The sequence below is a fragment of the Neltuma alba genome, unplaced genomic scaffold (assembly GCF_004799145.2).
Source record: "Neltuma alba isolate B1F8T4 unplaced genomic scaffold, ASM479914v2 tig00000458_pilon, whole genome shotgun sequence".
In the NCBI taxonomy this organism is placed as follows: domain Eukaryota; kingdom Viridiplantae; phylum Streptophyta; class Magnoliopsida; order Fabales; family Fabaceae; genus Neltuma; species Neltuma alba.
Genome location: NW_021632060.1, coordinates 1 through 15,258, shown reverse-complemented (window position 1 = coordinate 15,258; position 15,258 = coordinate 1).

Here is a 15,258-nt window from a genome sequence, read left to right as displayed (position 1 = left end):
TTTTTTCATTCATTATAAGTGTATATTTGAAAATAAAAATATATTTCTAATCTATTTATTACTTTTAGCTAATTTTAATTGATTTTTGTTATTTACAAATTAGTTATTTAAGGTTTATAATAAGGACCAGAAGGAGTAGTAAATTTTTTAAAAGTAGCACTCAACTCTTTTTTTAACTTTTGCTCTATGTAAGCTTCAAAGAGCAAAAGCTAAAAGTTAAAAGTCGTAAGCACCAAATTTTTGCTTATAACTTATTGTGACTTTTTATATAAAAATCAAATTATCCCATCACTAACCCAAACATTGCAATTTTATGGGTTGCACGTTTTCTCATTCAATCGCACGTTTAGATGCCTAAACATCCTCACACGGACTCTTGGGCGCTCAGCGGTGCTATGCAAGTTCGGAAGTTGTAGTTTTATTATTATCTAGGTCACAATGTTATTTTGGTCCCTTGACACGTTATTTTGATTTCTTTTGATCCTTGACTTTTTCAACATCACCATAAAATCATTTTCCCTCGTTTGGAGTAATTTCAAAAATGATCTGTCGATGGTTAGCAATAATATCTTTTGTGATAATCATTTTTTTCCTCATATTAAAAGATTATCATAGTTTAAAGTTGTAATGAATATTGTTGGAATAAAACTTAATCTACCTTTGGTGGATTAGGCCCAAGCCCAAGAAGCCTGGGGTCTAGTTGGGATTTATTGAAAGATCAGGGGTAGATATTGGTAGAATATCTAATCTTCATTTTGAATTTTTGGTAGGAACAGTTATTAGGAGTGGGAGTACGTGCATATGAATATATGTATGATGAAAGATAAGTGCACTGGCTTTCTGCTATTTCTCTTCCTCGATAGATTTTCTGTCCAAATTCTTTCTCTTGGTGTATTCACTGTAAAACCATAAGTCTGTCTCTATACCTATGAACAGACTTTGTATAGGTAGAAGCATATAGAATATCACTTTTAGGTATACCCTAAAATTCCTCATTGGTATCAAAGCTAAGAATGATCCTGAGATTTTGTTTTTAGCTTTTACTTTGTCCTCCTCTACATGATGTGTTTAGATCCTGTGCCTGCGTTTTTTTTTTTTTTCATTTTCTATTATTATTCTACATTCCAATTGCCTTCTTCTATTAAGATACATATTGAGATGAGAGTTGCTTTCCTTAATTCCAGCAAATCCTTATATATCCTTTTAGTTTTTTAATTTCCAGCTCTTTAATATATGTTCCTTTGTTTTTGTTTTCGTTTTTTTTTCATTCTTCTCACTTGTATATAAGTTATTTGATGTTAATAAGATACTTTTAAATTTATTGAAGCGAAAAGAAAGAGGCGTAGAGGAACTAAAATAGTGAATCGAAACTGAATAGTTTAGTTTTTGAAAGTGGGTCTTTCAAGAATCAACTTTTTTGTTGTCCAAATTAGTTCTATTGTGTAGAACTCCAAACAAAAAAAACAAAGACAATGACACACACAAAAGACGGGCATCAAATAGTGAAGATATGGAGGAGAGAAGCTATCAGACCCGACCCTGTTCATAGCCGGGTCGCCCACAACCCGGTTGGAGGTTGAAGACAACCTCAATGGTGAAACAATGTCGTTTTATTGAAGTTCCTTCAACCCCACTTAGCAAAATGATACGCGTTACTAAGTGGAAATTAAAAAAAAAAAATCTTTAAACAGCCCAATTTGCTACAAGGCTGAGAAGGTTTTTAGGCCGAAAAAAAATAAATTGACCTATTGCTTTCACGAAGCCCAGGGTAGATTTTTTTTAAAAAAATGAGGCCCAACAACAGATTCTGGCCCATGAGAATAAAATAATAGTTATTAAAATATATTTTAAAAATAAAATAAAATGAAATAATAAGAAAAGGGCCAAAACTATCACATGGCACGTAACACCACATGGCAGGCCTATTAACCATATGGCCACTGTCATTGAAGTGGCGACAATGCATGGAAACCGTATGACTCTTAGGTGTTGCGGTTAGCAGCCTCCATGGCTATGCGTGAAAAGCACGTGTTGGGTTTGAAAGTTGGCTTCACCAGACTTTTTTTCATTTTCTTAAGGATTTAATCTTCTCGAGGTACTTGTAGGTGCGTGAGACCTTTATTTGAGGTGCGATTTGTCTCTTAAAAATTTCTAAATTTATGATCTTGACTATGACATATGATTTTCCTATTTTAGATGAATTTTACGTTTTTTTAAAAAAATTCTTAAAATTAATTTTTAATTCAATTTTTTTTAGGTAAAAATGGAACAAGAGGCTTCATTTGACATTGAAACTGATTTTTATGGTTCATTTAGTATAAAATACATGGATGATGTGTCTGCAATATGAACTATTAAGTGATGACTTTGAGGAGGCTCTAAAGATGAAACCGGAGGAGGACCTAGAGATGGACCCTAAGTTGGACCCAGAGATGGACCCTGAGGAAGATCTAGAAATGGACATTGAGGAGGACCAAGAAATGGACCATGGGGAAGACTTGGAGATGGACATTGAGGAGGACCCTGAGATGGATCTAGAGGAGGATACCGAGGAAGAGGATCTTCTTGAGTATCGTCCTGTGGAACACATGCAAGAACTTCAAGAAATTTATATAGATTTCGACCTAGCATTAACAACTTCCTATCCTTATGGACCTCTTGAATAGGACAAAGAAGTAAATCAACTTGTCACTCCTGCTTTGGGAAGAAAGATAGCGAAGTATGATGCAAGAAGAATTAAAATTGTCAGGGAAATAAATAGAGTTCTTAAAAGATATGTTATAAGCATGTATAACACTAAAAGCATTAACTTTTACACTAACATCATGATGATGTTTTGTGAAGAAGTTAGAGCTAAAAAGAAATGGAAGCTGAATGATACTTGGGTGTGTGTAAAATGTAGTAATTGAGAATCACGTCAAATCACCCAAGCTTAGAAAGGCTCTTGTCGATTTTTACACAGACATTTGAATTTTTGTGTGTGTAATGTTTCTTATTTTATGGTTTCTATACAAAGAGACATAGTTCTTTGTAATGCTTTTAGTATTATGACTTGACTTACATGCAAATTTGTTTAATGTTTTGGCATTTATTGAAATATCTATCTTGAGTAGGAGCTTTTAGGAAATAAACCTTTTAAAAGTTATATGTTTATTATAGAGCACTTATATTTAAAATTTTTGATAGAATCCAATGATAATGCTAGACTATATGAAATGGGAGGTATAAACGTATGCTTCTGATTGTAGACCAAGTATTGTCATTATTTGCTAGTTAGGAATACTATAAGTACAAAACATTATATACCGCATTAATGCTATATAATTATTTAAATGTCTTTTAATTTTTTTTTGGGGTTCTTGTATAGGGAATAATCTTTTCATATGGAATAGCTTTGTCACAGAATTGAAAATGGAAACCAAAAACATCATAGCTGAACTGAATAAGGGTGAAAAACTTAATGAGGACAACTAGGATATCTAGCACAAAAAGGTGTAATACAATTTAGAGGAACAAGAGGCTTTAGAGCCCTTAGCCATCCTAATGAAGGAACCTGAAGCTGGGAATACGGCTCAACATTGAAAGATCAAGAGCTCTTCCAAGCATGGAAGAAGAAAAACCACATTGCTAAAATCACTCTACTGAGCGTCATGGCTGACTACCTCATGTGTGAGTTTGAAAAGCATGATACTGTTCAAGCTATGTGGATAGCCCTTAAAGACAAGTTTAGAGGTATGTCTACAAGCAAGCTTAGGAGATTTACAATTAAGTTCGATACTTATAAGGTTAAGGTGAGCACTTTCATAAAGCAGCATCTGAGGGCGATGTTTAATATGATAAGGGAACTCAAAGAGGTTGGGTATGCCTTGATTGATGAGCAATAGGTTCAAGCCGTGATAAGGCTGCTTCCTTCTAGTTGGGAACACATGAAGGTTAACCTTACCCAAAGTATTGTTACTTTTAATGATGTAGCCAAACATCTTAAATTGGAAGATAAGCTTTGGAGGCATACAAATCCTCTAGTTAGGCCTATTATACTGAGGGTATAGGAACTTCTAACTCAGAAGTTCTATAAGAAGGGAAAGAAAGGTGTCTCCAAATTTGAAAAGAACAAGAAGCAGTTCAAGAAGAAAGGCACAAAGGAGGCAAGAAGAAGAAATTTGACCTCAAGAAGGTTAAATGTTATGCTTGCCTTAAGATAAACCATTTTGCATGGGATTTCACCAAGCAAAATGAATAGGCAAAGTTATTAGTGGATTATGTGAATTCACATGTTTCTTATGTTTGAAGCATTTCTTTTCTAACTGAATCTTCTTGCTCGTCTTGGATTTTGGACTCAAGATCAATTGACCATGTGAAAAGGGATTGTGGATCCTTTGTGGAAGATCGTTGGTTGCCACATCTAAGCAAGTGGCTATATGTAAGAAACAATACAAGGATTAAAGTGAAAGGTATTGGCACTTGCAAATTAGCCTTGCATGTTGGAAAAACCTTAGTCCTACATGATGCTTTTCATGCTCCTAACATCCAATGAAATTTAGTTTCTATTTTATGTCTTTTAGAACATGATTTTAATGTAAACTTTCATGGCAAGCTTGCAGACATATTTTTCAATTTGACTCTTTATGGTTCATCTTTTCTTTCAAATAAGTTCTTTATCATGGTTATTATTTGTAATTTTAATGCACACGATTGTTCTACTACTTCTTCTAGTACTATTGATATAAATACCGGGCATACTAGACTATGACATATTAATCAAAATAGAATGACTAAACTAGTTAAAGAAGGTTTGCTAGGCAAAATCACTAATATGGAAATATCCTTGTGTGAAAATTGTCTACCTAGAAAAGCAACTAGAAAACCTTTTAGTAAGGGAACTAGAGTTGAGAGTATACTGTAATTAATTCACTGTGATACATGTGGTCTCATGAGTACGAGGAGGAGGCATGGAGCATGGTACTTTATTACCTCTATTGATGACTATTCATAGTATGGTCATGTCTATTTGATCTCACATAAGTTGAGGCTCTTGAGTACTTTAGATGATACATAAATAACATAGAGAATCAGAGAGACAATAAAATTAAAACGTTGTGAACTGATTGAGGTTGTGAATACTTATACGATCAATTCAAAGAGCTCTATAAAGAAAAAGGAATAATAAGACAATTGACAATTCCAGTACTCCCTAAAAAAATAGAGTTGCTGAAAGGAGAAATAGAATACTCTTAGATGTGGTTAGATCGATGGTGGCTTAAGCAAACCTCCTAATTTCATTATGGGGTGACGCTTTATTGATAACCGCTTTTATACTTAACCATGTACCCTCAAAGTCAATGAGATCCACACCCTATGAATTGTGGATGAAACATAAGTATCCTGAGACTATGAGGGTTAGCTACATATATCCATAACGATTCTCATAGGTATAGGAAGTTGGGTCCTAGATGAAAGAAATGTATCTTCACAAGATATCAGAACAATCAAAATAATATGTTTTCATTAGAGAAAATGAAGATGGAGCTATTTTTGATGTTGAATTAAGAGACATAACATTTCTTAAAAATGAGTTTCCCAGTAGGTAAAAGTAGATCATACTATATCTCTTTATGAGACACAAGAACAAAGTAGTATAGAACAAACTCGTGATCCTTAATCATTTTAATACATTAGTGTTAGATTTAAGGTTTGATGGTAACAAATTAAGAAGTTTCTGGTTTAGTAAGTTGATCGATCACCTGATCGATTAAAGGATAATCATCACATGACAGATAAAATGTTTCTGTATATAAAGGTAACTTAACAGTAAAGTTAATCGATAACTTGCTAGATAAATCTGATTTAATGTGTTGATCGATCAAGGTTAACACTGCTTAGTATACAAGTATGCAAAAAATTATCGATCAATTGATCGATAATTTAATGATTGAACAACTGACAGATAAAGGGACACAATTCTGGTTAGCTTTTATCGATCACCTGATTAATCAATAAGCTATCGATGAGAAGACAGATAAATGGTAAAGCTCTTCTACTTAAGTTGTATTCTGTTTCATTTACCATTTATTGATCACCTTTTCGATAAGATATTTATCGATAACTTACTCTATCACTGCATAATAACTTAATAGATTAACGATATTTTGTTCAAGAGTGTTGACAGGTTCTTTAATCGATCAATTGATCGATCAATGGTTTATCGATCAAGTGATCAATCATCACCATATCACTGCACTTACTTGTTTTAAGCCTTTTTCAGATCACCTAATCAATCATTGAGTTATTGATAAAATGATTGATCATCCAATCTTCTGACACTTCTGTTTTCACATAGCGTGATCAATCAAGCCTTTTTCCTGACCTGTTTAAACTAAGTTCTTCTACAATATTTTATCAATAACTTAATTGATTAAGCTTTAATCGATCATTTACTTGATCATCAAATATCCTGTGACTTATCTGAGAAAATCTGTTTTAAACCTTTTATCGATTAGTTTTCCTATTATTCATTTATTGATAAAGTGTTCGATTAATGATGTTCAAAATCTATTTTCCTCATACTTAGCTTTATCGATAACATGATCGATCAAATAGTTTTCGATCACTTGTTCGATCATTGTACAAGTTCATTTCATAACAAGCTTTTCACGATGATTTAAAATCTCTTATATTTTTATCTTTAAGCTTTTCTCAGCCTTCCTTTTACGCATAATTCTCTTTGAAAGGATTCAAAGGCATAGATGAATTTAAAAGCTTTATTCTTGAAAATTTTCTTTTGAAGTCACTGTATTCATTTCTCATTGTTTATCGATCACTTATTCAATCATTTGTTGATCCATAAGCTTGTCGATAAATGCACATATATGTGACTAAAGTTCTCTCTATAATTAATCAAAAACTTGTGATTGAGCTCAAATTGTTTATACTATTTGATGAAATTTTCTATGTTTTTGTTACACTTTTTGGCTCATTTTAATGATATTTGTGCTTAATTGAGATTGAGGGTCTTTGTTTTGAGTTAGTGTTATTTGAGGGTAAAATTATCATATTTATTTATTAATTGCATTTAATTGATTTTTGGGACAATCGATACCTCAAACCATTTCTTTTTATTTCAGGACACTCAAGAAAAAGAGCCAAGAGTGAAAGATCAAGGAAGTGTAGCACACAAGACGCAATGACGCCTCTACTAGGTTTCACCACGGTGAAGAAAGGATCCTCCACTTGAAGATCCCTCTCGGCCAAGTTTCGCCGCAGTATACCCATACCTTCGTCGCGGTAAACCCCTCGAATCAGCAACCCAGACCCAAACCATTTTCAAAAATTTTACCTACCCACTCTCATATACCAATGATTGAGCTCAAGTTATTATTACCTTTTCATTACATTATCCATGATTTTGTGGTATTTTCTTGCCCTTTTTAATGATAATTGTGCTTAATTTAGATTAAGAGTCCTTACTTTAAGTTAGTGTCTTTTTGAGGATAAAATTGTCATAATTGGTTATTAATTGTATTCAATTGATTTCTAGGACAATTGATACTTCAATTTGTTGCTTTTTATTGTAGGACACTAGAGATTGGGGCCAGAATTGAAGAACTCAAGGCACAAGAAGCAAGAGAGGAGCCTCTGCCTCAGTTCGCCGTGGCACACTTTTGCTTTCGCCGCGGTGAACATCGTCCGTCAAGAAGGAAAGCTCTCGGCCATGGTTCGTCGCGGCGAACCCCTCGTATCAGCAAATTTCAGACCCGACCATTTCGGGAAAATCTGACCTACCCACCTCCAGGAACCGACCCATACACGTAATTTTCGGGTTAGAAACCCTATTTTGGGTATGGGTGAGGTCAGACATAAGGGGAGAGCCACCACCTACATTTCTATCATCATCTCTTCTCATCTTTCCCACAGAACCCTAATCCTCCATCTCCATCTCCTTTACCTTCCATCTTCCTGCACTTCTTCTTCATCCACCTTCACTTCCTTTATCTCCTGACCATTATGGCTGAAGATTTAACTCTGGTTGGAGCTGATTCCAAGGCTATGATGAGCTAAGCTTTTCCAACTCTTGAAGATGGTGGAGTAGCATGAGTTTCCAAGCTTCAAAGGGGAGTTTTAGTTTTGATCTTTAGTTTCTAGCTATGTGTTTATAATTTCCTAGGTATAGGAGTTGTAAAGTCTTAGTTAGACACTTTGATTAATTCTATAATCATTGGTTAGTGATTAACTTTTGTAATTTGGATTGATTGATGTGGAACTTTGTGCTTAAATATATGTGGTTGCATATATGCTTATTGTAACTCTCATGATTCTCTCCTATCTTGCATGGTTATGTTTCGGTACTGAGTTGATTGTGTGTTACATTGAGCCAATTGCATGATCACTCTAAAATTACACATTAGGGAAGTTAAACAAAGTTTTCATTAATGAGTTCATTAATGTAAGCTTTGGACTCATTGAGTTAATGAGGTTCTTATTAAGAAAACCTAATGGATTTGTGAACTCCCAATATTTAAGTGAACTATGATTGCTATCAAAACCATTTTCAAGAGATTTCCTATCAATTATTTCCATTACATCATTATTATCTTAAAACACTAAAAACATAGTATCTTAGGTTTGTTTTCATTGCATTCAGTTTAGGCACCATTCATTTAATGTTAAAAACCCAAAAACCCCTTTTCATTACATTGCATGGCATTTAGTCTAACTTAGGTAATTAATTAAGGCTCCCAAGCGTGAATGACCCGAGTTTGCATTGTACTGCATAGCTTGGATTTATTTTTGAGTGAGAACCCCACAGCGAACGACGAAAGGCTCTCTTCAACCGACCCAGTACAACCTAATGCTGGTTTAGAAACCCTATTTTCGTGTAAGTGACATCATTCACTCACACCACAGCCTCCATCTCTATTCTCTCTCATCTTTCTCTCGTCTAACCCTAATTTCTTCCATTTTTCACTGTTAAACCTCCACCATGGGAAGCTCAGATTCATTCTTAGTTGAGATGCCTCAGACTTCTATGTGTGGCTAGGCGTTTTCCTTCCTCTTGAAGGTGTAGCAATGGCTGGAGTTCAATGAGCTAAGAAGGGGAGTAGTTTAATCATAGTTCAGTTATGAATTTATGAGTTTCTAGGTTTAGAATTTGTATTTTATAGTTGAACTACTTGATTATAGTTGTAATCAGCTTTGGATTTTCGTTTATGTAGTGGATTGGTTATTATAGAACCTTGAGCTTAAATATATAAAGTTTCATATATGTCAGTTGTAATCTTTTGATTCTCTCTACTCTTACACGGTTGTGTTTTGATATTGAGTTGATTTTTATTACATTTGACCTGTTGCATTAATCAATCTTTCTACACACACTAAGAGCACTTAATAGAATCTTGAGAAATGGAGTTCATTTATTAAGATTCTGGACTTAAAGAGTACTTTAAGGTTTATCATTTCAAAACTTAGTGATTTCTACTCCCATATCAATTGATTTTGAACTATGACAGCCTGAGCACACTTTCAAGAAGAATTTCATTATTAGTTGAATATTGTCTACTTGCATTCATTACTCATTTCCCTAAAATCCAAAAATATTTTGTTTATCATTCATTCAACTTACTTAATGATTTCGAAAAACCCAAAACTCCCTGTTTATGTTCAAGTTTGCATTGCATGACATTTAAGTTAACTTAGGTCCATTTCACTAAGGCTCTGTTTAAGTGAGACGACCCGAGGGTGCACCCTATAGTGCAATCCTTGGATAAAAATTTTGATTTAACCTCCAAGGTCTGGAACAGGTTTGGAAAATCAAATGGCGCCATTGGCGGGGAGCCAAGAAATTGGTTCGTTAGGTTAGCTTGTGTCATTTATTTGTCAATTGAGGTTTTAAGACTTTTTAGATTGCATTTTAGGTAGCTTAGGTGCATATTTGTTCATAGTAGAGGTCTTTATTTTGCATAGAATCAACTTTTTAGAAATACAAACAGATATACTTATTTTCTATACCTTTAGCATTTTTACTCTGCATTTGCATCATCCAGAAGTCTGTCTTGCTCTCTGTGACCTTTCGTCATGGCATACTTCTACTTTCACCATGGCCAACTAGTAAAAATACTTGAGGATCTCTCTCGGGATACCTTCACAGCGGCATACTTCTGCTTTCGCCGCGGCAAACCTGCTACATTCAGCTCACAGACTGTCTCGGCCTACCTTCGCCTCGGCATACTTTTGCATTGACCACGGTGAACCCTTCTGGAAAAAGTTTTGAAACTTGAACTTTTTGCCTTTCTTTCTGTGCATTCACACTCATACTCATACATACACTTGCATCTATCACAATTCATCCTTTTATCTGACTTTGTGTACTGCAAGTCAATTTTGTTTGCTCTTTCTCTGTGAATTTGTTCTTGTATGCCATAAAAAACCAAGCTTATACCTTTTAACCCTGAGATTGAGAGAAGACTTAGAGAGATAAGAAGAGAGAAGAGAGTTGAGGGGACAAGTGAATTAGTGGTTGAACAAGAAAACATCTTTGTGGAATCTAGCCTATCTAGTAGCAAGAGTGAACCTATTGAAGAAGAGATCATGGCTAATTTACCACCTAACCCACCTAATCCTAACCCTAATGCTAACCAAGTGAAGAATAGAGGCAATAGAGGGAATGGAGAACAAGAAAGAGTGGGAGAAAATAATAGGCACCCTTGAAGAAGAACAATTAGGGAAGCCACCACATCTGATGTCAATTTTGACCCCTTTACTGCTGTATCTCCAAATTTTGAAGTTAACTTTGAGATTAAAGGTTTATTGGTTAACTCACTTCCAAAATTTCATGGCTTGACAGGAGAAGATCCTTATCTTTATTTGCAATCCCTTTCTATGGTTTGTAAGAGCATGAAGCTTGTGGGAGCATCGTTGGATCAAGTGCTGTGGAAGGTTTTTCATTTATGATTAGAGGGTAAAGCTCGAGAGTGGTACATGAGCCTTCCAAGGCATGTGGCTTATGCATATCACAGTTGGGGGACTTAAGGAAAGCATTCTTGGAGAAATACTTTCTAGCTTCTTGGACTTCATCAATGAGAAAGGAGATCTATTCAGCTAAGCAATATTATGACGAGTCTCTTTATGACTACTGGAATAGATTTCAAGACTTGCTCTTAAGATGCCCACACCATCAAATTCCAGATGAACAATTAGTGCAGTATTTTTATGATGGGGTGAAGAACCAAGAGAAGGGTATGTTAGATGCTGCATTAGGAGGATCTTTGATAGACTCCAATGCTGATGTGTCTGCCTTGTTTAAATCCCAAATCCCAGTAATGTGTCAAGACCCTGGATCTTTCACTATCCCTTGCACTATAGGAAAAGTCACTATAGGGGGAGCCCTGCTAGATCTAGGAGCAGCCATTAATGTCATGCCTAAGTCCGTTTACACTTTACTAGGAATCAAGACTCTTAAGTCTACTACTGTTGTACTCCAACTAGATGATAGGACTATTAGGTATCATGAGGGCATTATTGAGGATATTTTGGTCCAAGTTAAGGATTTGGTTTTTCCTACTGATTTCTATATGCTTGACATGTCTTCTGAGCTTGTAAATGACACCACACTAATCCTTGGTCGACCTTTCTTAAGGACTGCTAACACCATGATTAGCATGAAAGAGGGGACCATTACAATGGAAGTGGGTGATAATAAGGTTTCTTTTAACATCTATGAAGCAATGAAACATCCTTGTAAGGACTATTCACTTTTGGGTGTTAACATGATAGACATTGTTGTTGAGGATGCTTGCTCTGAAATTGAATTGCAACATGATTCTTTTTATTCTGACCTTTACTCTACTGACTCTAATGAAGAAGAGGAATATGTTTCTTCTTTTTCATCTCTTTATTCATCTCTTTCTACTTGTTCATGTGGTGGTGACATGACATGCCTTAACTGTACTATAGTTAATTGCATGCTTTCCATCCCGTATACATTCTCTGTGTCATCTATCGATGTGGATTCAAATTGTGATTCCTCTATTATCAGTGATGATTCCCTTGGGAAAAGGTTTTTTGTTGATATTTCATATTACCCTAACATTTCAGAAGCTGATGCTGAAACAGAGAATGATAGTTGGGGAAGAAACCCTCCAAGGCGGTTGCTACTATAGATCAACTTGAAGTTGGTTCAATGCTTAGAGATGAGGGAAAAGCTTATCATATTCAACTAGAGCTGACCTTGGTTGAAGGAAAGGGGAGTAATCTATTCTCTCTTGAACTTCATAAACTGATCCCTTCTGTTGTGCAACCACCTATACTTGATTTGAAACCCCTACCCCCTACTTTGAAATATGCTTTCCTTGAGTTTAATGAACAATTACCTGTTATTATTGCTAACTCGCTGTCTGAGGGTGAGAAAGAGAGACTCTTAACTGTTTTAAGGGAGCATAAGAGGGTAATAGGGTAGACCTTAGCGGATATCCCTGGAATTAGTCCAGCTATTTGCACACACAGGATTCTCCTTAGTGAGGGATCAAAACTAGTGAGGCAGCCCCAAAGACAACTAAACCCTCTTATACTTGATGTAGTTAAGAAGGAAAATACTAAGCTTTTGAGTGCAAGGATTATCTATCCTATTTCTGATAGCGAATGGGTTAGTTCGGCACACGTATTACCCAAAAAAGAATGGGGTGACAGTGGTTAAGAATGAACGGGATGAACTTATCCCTACAAGGGTGCAAAATTCATGGCGTGTGTGCATAGACTATAGAAAACTCAATGATGCCACATGAAAAGATCACTTCCCTATCCCTTTCATAGATCAAATATTAGAGAGGCTTGTTGGTAAGTCACATGATTGTTTTCTAGATGGCTTTTCAGGTTATTTTCAGATTCCTATAGCCCCCGAGGATCAGGACAAAACCACTTTTACATGCCCCTTCGACACCTACTTATCGTAGGATGCCATTTGGGTTATGTAACGCTCCAGGCACCTTTCAAAGGTGCATGATGGCAATTTTTAGTAACCTTGAGAAAGACATGGAAGTCTTCATGGATAACTTTACAGTCTATGGGAGAGCTTTGATCAGTGCCTGAATAGCCTAAAACAGGCCCTTGAGAGGTGCATAGATAAGAAGTTGGTCTTAAATTTTGAGAAATGTTATTTTATGGTGAGTAGTGGGATAGTCTTAGGCCACCTAATCTCCCAAAAGAGGATTAAGGTTGATAAGGCTAAAATTGAAGTTATTTCCTCACTTTCTTACCCCACCTGTCTTAAAGATTTAAGATCCTTCTTAAGGCATGTAGGGTTTACTGGTGATTTATGAAAGATTTTAGTAAAGTTGCCCTACCCCTTTCTATTTTGTTGAAAAAAGATATGGAATTTAACTTTGATGACAGTTGTAGACATGCCTTTGATACTCTTAAATCTATGCTTGTTTCACCTCTAATTTTAACTGCACCTAACTGGGATTTACACTTTGAACTATCATGTGATGCTTCTAATTTTGAAGTGGGTGCCATGCTTGGTCAAAAGGAGGAGAAGCAATCCAGAGTCATAGCTTATGCCTCTAAAACACTTGATCTAGCTCAAGTCAACTATACCACCACCGAGAAGGAGATGTTTCCTATTGTGTTTGCCTTAGATAAGTTTAGGCAATATCTAATCCATTCTCAAGTGGTTGTGTTTACAGATCATGCGGTTGTCCGCTATCTACTCAAGAAGCCACAATCTAAGCCAAGACTGATAAGGTGGGCTTTGCTTCTGCAAGAGTTCGATATTGAGATAAAAGATCGAGCCAGGGCAGTGAATCAAGTAGTCGATCACCTAAGTAGGCTACTAGAGGACACAAGGGGAGTAGACTCTTCTGAACTCACTTGTGACTCTTTTCCTGATTTCGCTTTATGTGCTTTGGTTGTTAAAGAGCCTTGGTATGCTGATATTATCAATTATCTCATGAATAGTGTCACATCCAGTAATATGACATTTACGGAATAGGAATATTCCTAAATAATTAAGTGTCAAAAATGACAAGGAGAAATAGAAGAAGTTTGGTGGAAAATAATTATTATAATTTTCCAAGCCAATTATAAAAAGTTTGACTAATTAAGGGAAATTGGTCAAGAATAATTATGGAGAAATATTCCAAGCCTCGAAAAATTAAGGAAAAATAAGGAAAATGTTTCTTGACAATTGTATCAGATTATAAAATTAGTTTTATGACCAAATTGCCCTTAGAGAAATTACTAGGGAATTTAAGGGCGATTTAAGCTAGTTTAAGGTCCTTTATTTGGAAAATTCCAAATAAATATTTTTAAGGAGAATAAAATCCCAAGAAAAGTCCTATGATATCCCAAGGAATTGTAAGAGATTATGAAATTAAAAGGAGGCCCTCAAGTATCCAAGATTTTTCCCAATTCCTTTGAAAAGAGGAAAAATCACTAAAGAAAAGGAAAATAGTTTCCCTTTTTATTTAATTATTGGGAAATTAAAATTGAGACAAAGAGGACAATTTGGGAAGATAAAAATAAGGAGAATAATTTATGGATTTGACAGAAAATAATTACAGAGGCCAGAGTACTGTAATTATAGAAAAGAAGTTAAACCCGGAATAGACGTGCACCGATAAAGTTTTAATCGGAGTCTTGCACTTTGCTTGGCCTATAAGTTGCCACTTGTCAAGCCTTCAATAGATGGTAATTAAAGCTTTCCAAATGCCAATCTACCAATAGAGAGGATCTTGACTTTGGAATTTAATTACATTATGATTTAAGTTAATTAAGAGAGAGGATTAAGACTAAGTAGGCTTATGACACTTGGCATGACATTAATGATGGTTGGTGGGATATTTTTGGTTCATTAATGAGCTCTTCTTTCCCCCTAAATCTGATTATGGTTCGGCCAAGGTGAGAGCAAGAGAGAAAAGAGAGAGTTTCAAGTAGAAATCAAGGGAAAGCCATCAACTTTGATCAACCAACCAAGCTTCAAGGTTAGTTTTTGTTCTTAAGTTGTTCTCCACATTGTTTGCTTGAGTTGTATGGTTGAAAATCCTAGTTTCTCTTCTCCTTTGATGCTGGCCGAAACATATATATGGTAGAGGAGGAGGTTTTATGGTTCAATCTTACTAGAACACTTCAAACTATGGTGGATCCTAGTTGTGGTTGTAGGTTGATTTTGAAGTGTTTTCCTTGCCATGTTGCTTGAGTTTCATTTCGGCCAAGGCTAGATCTGGACCCTAGGATGAGTTTTTTTCAAAGTTTTGAGGCTTCCATTGTGTT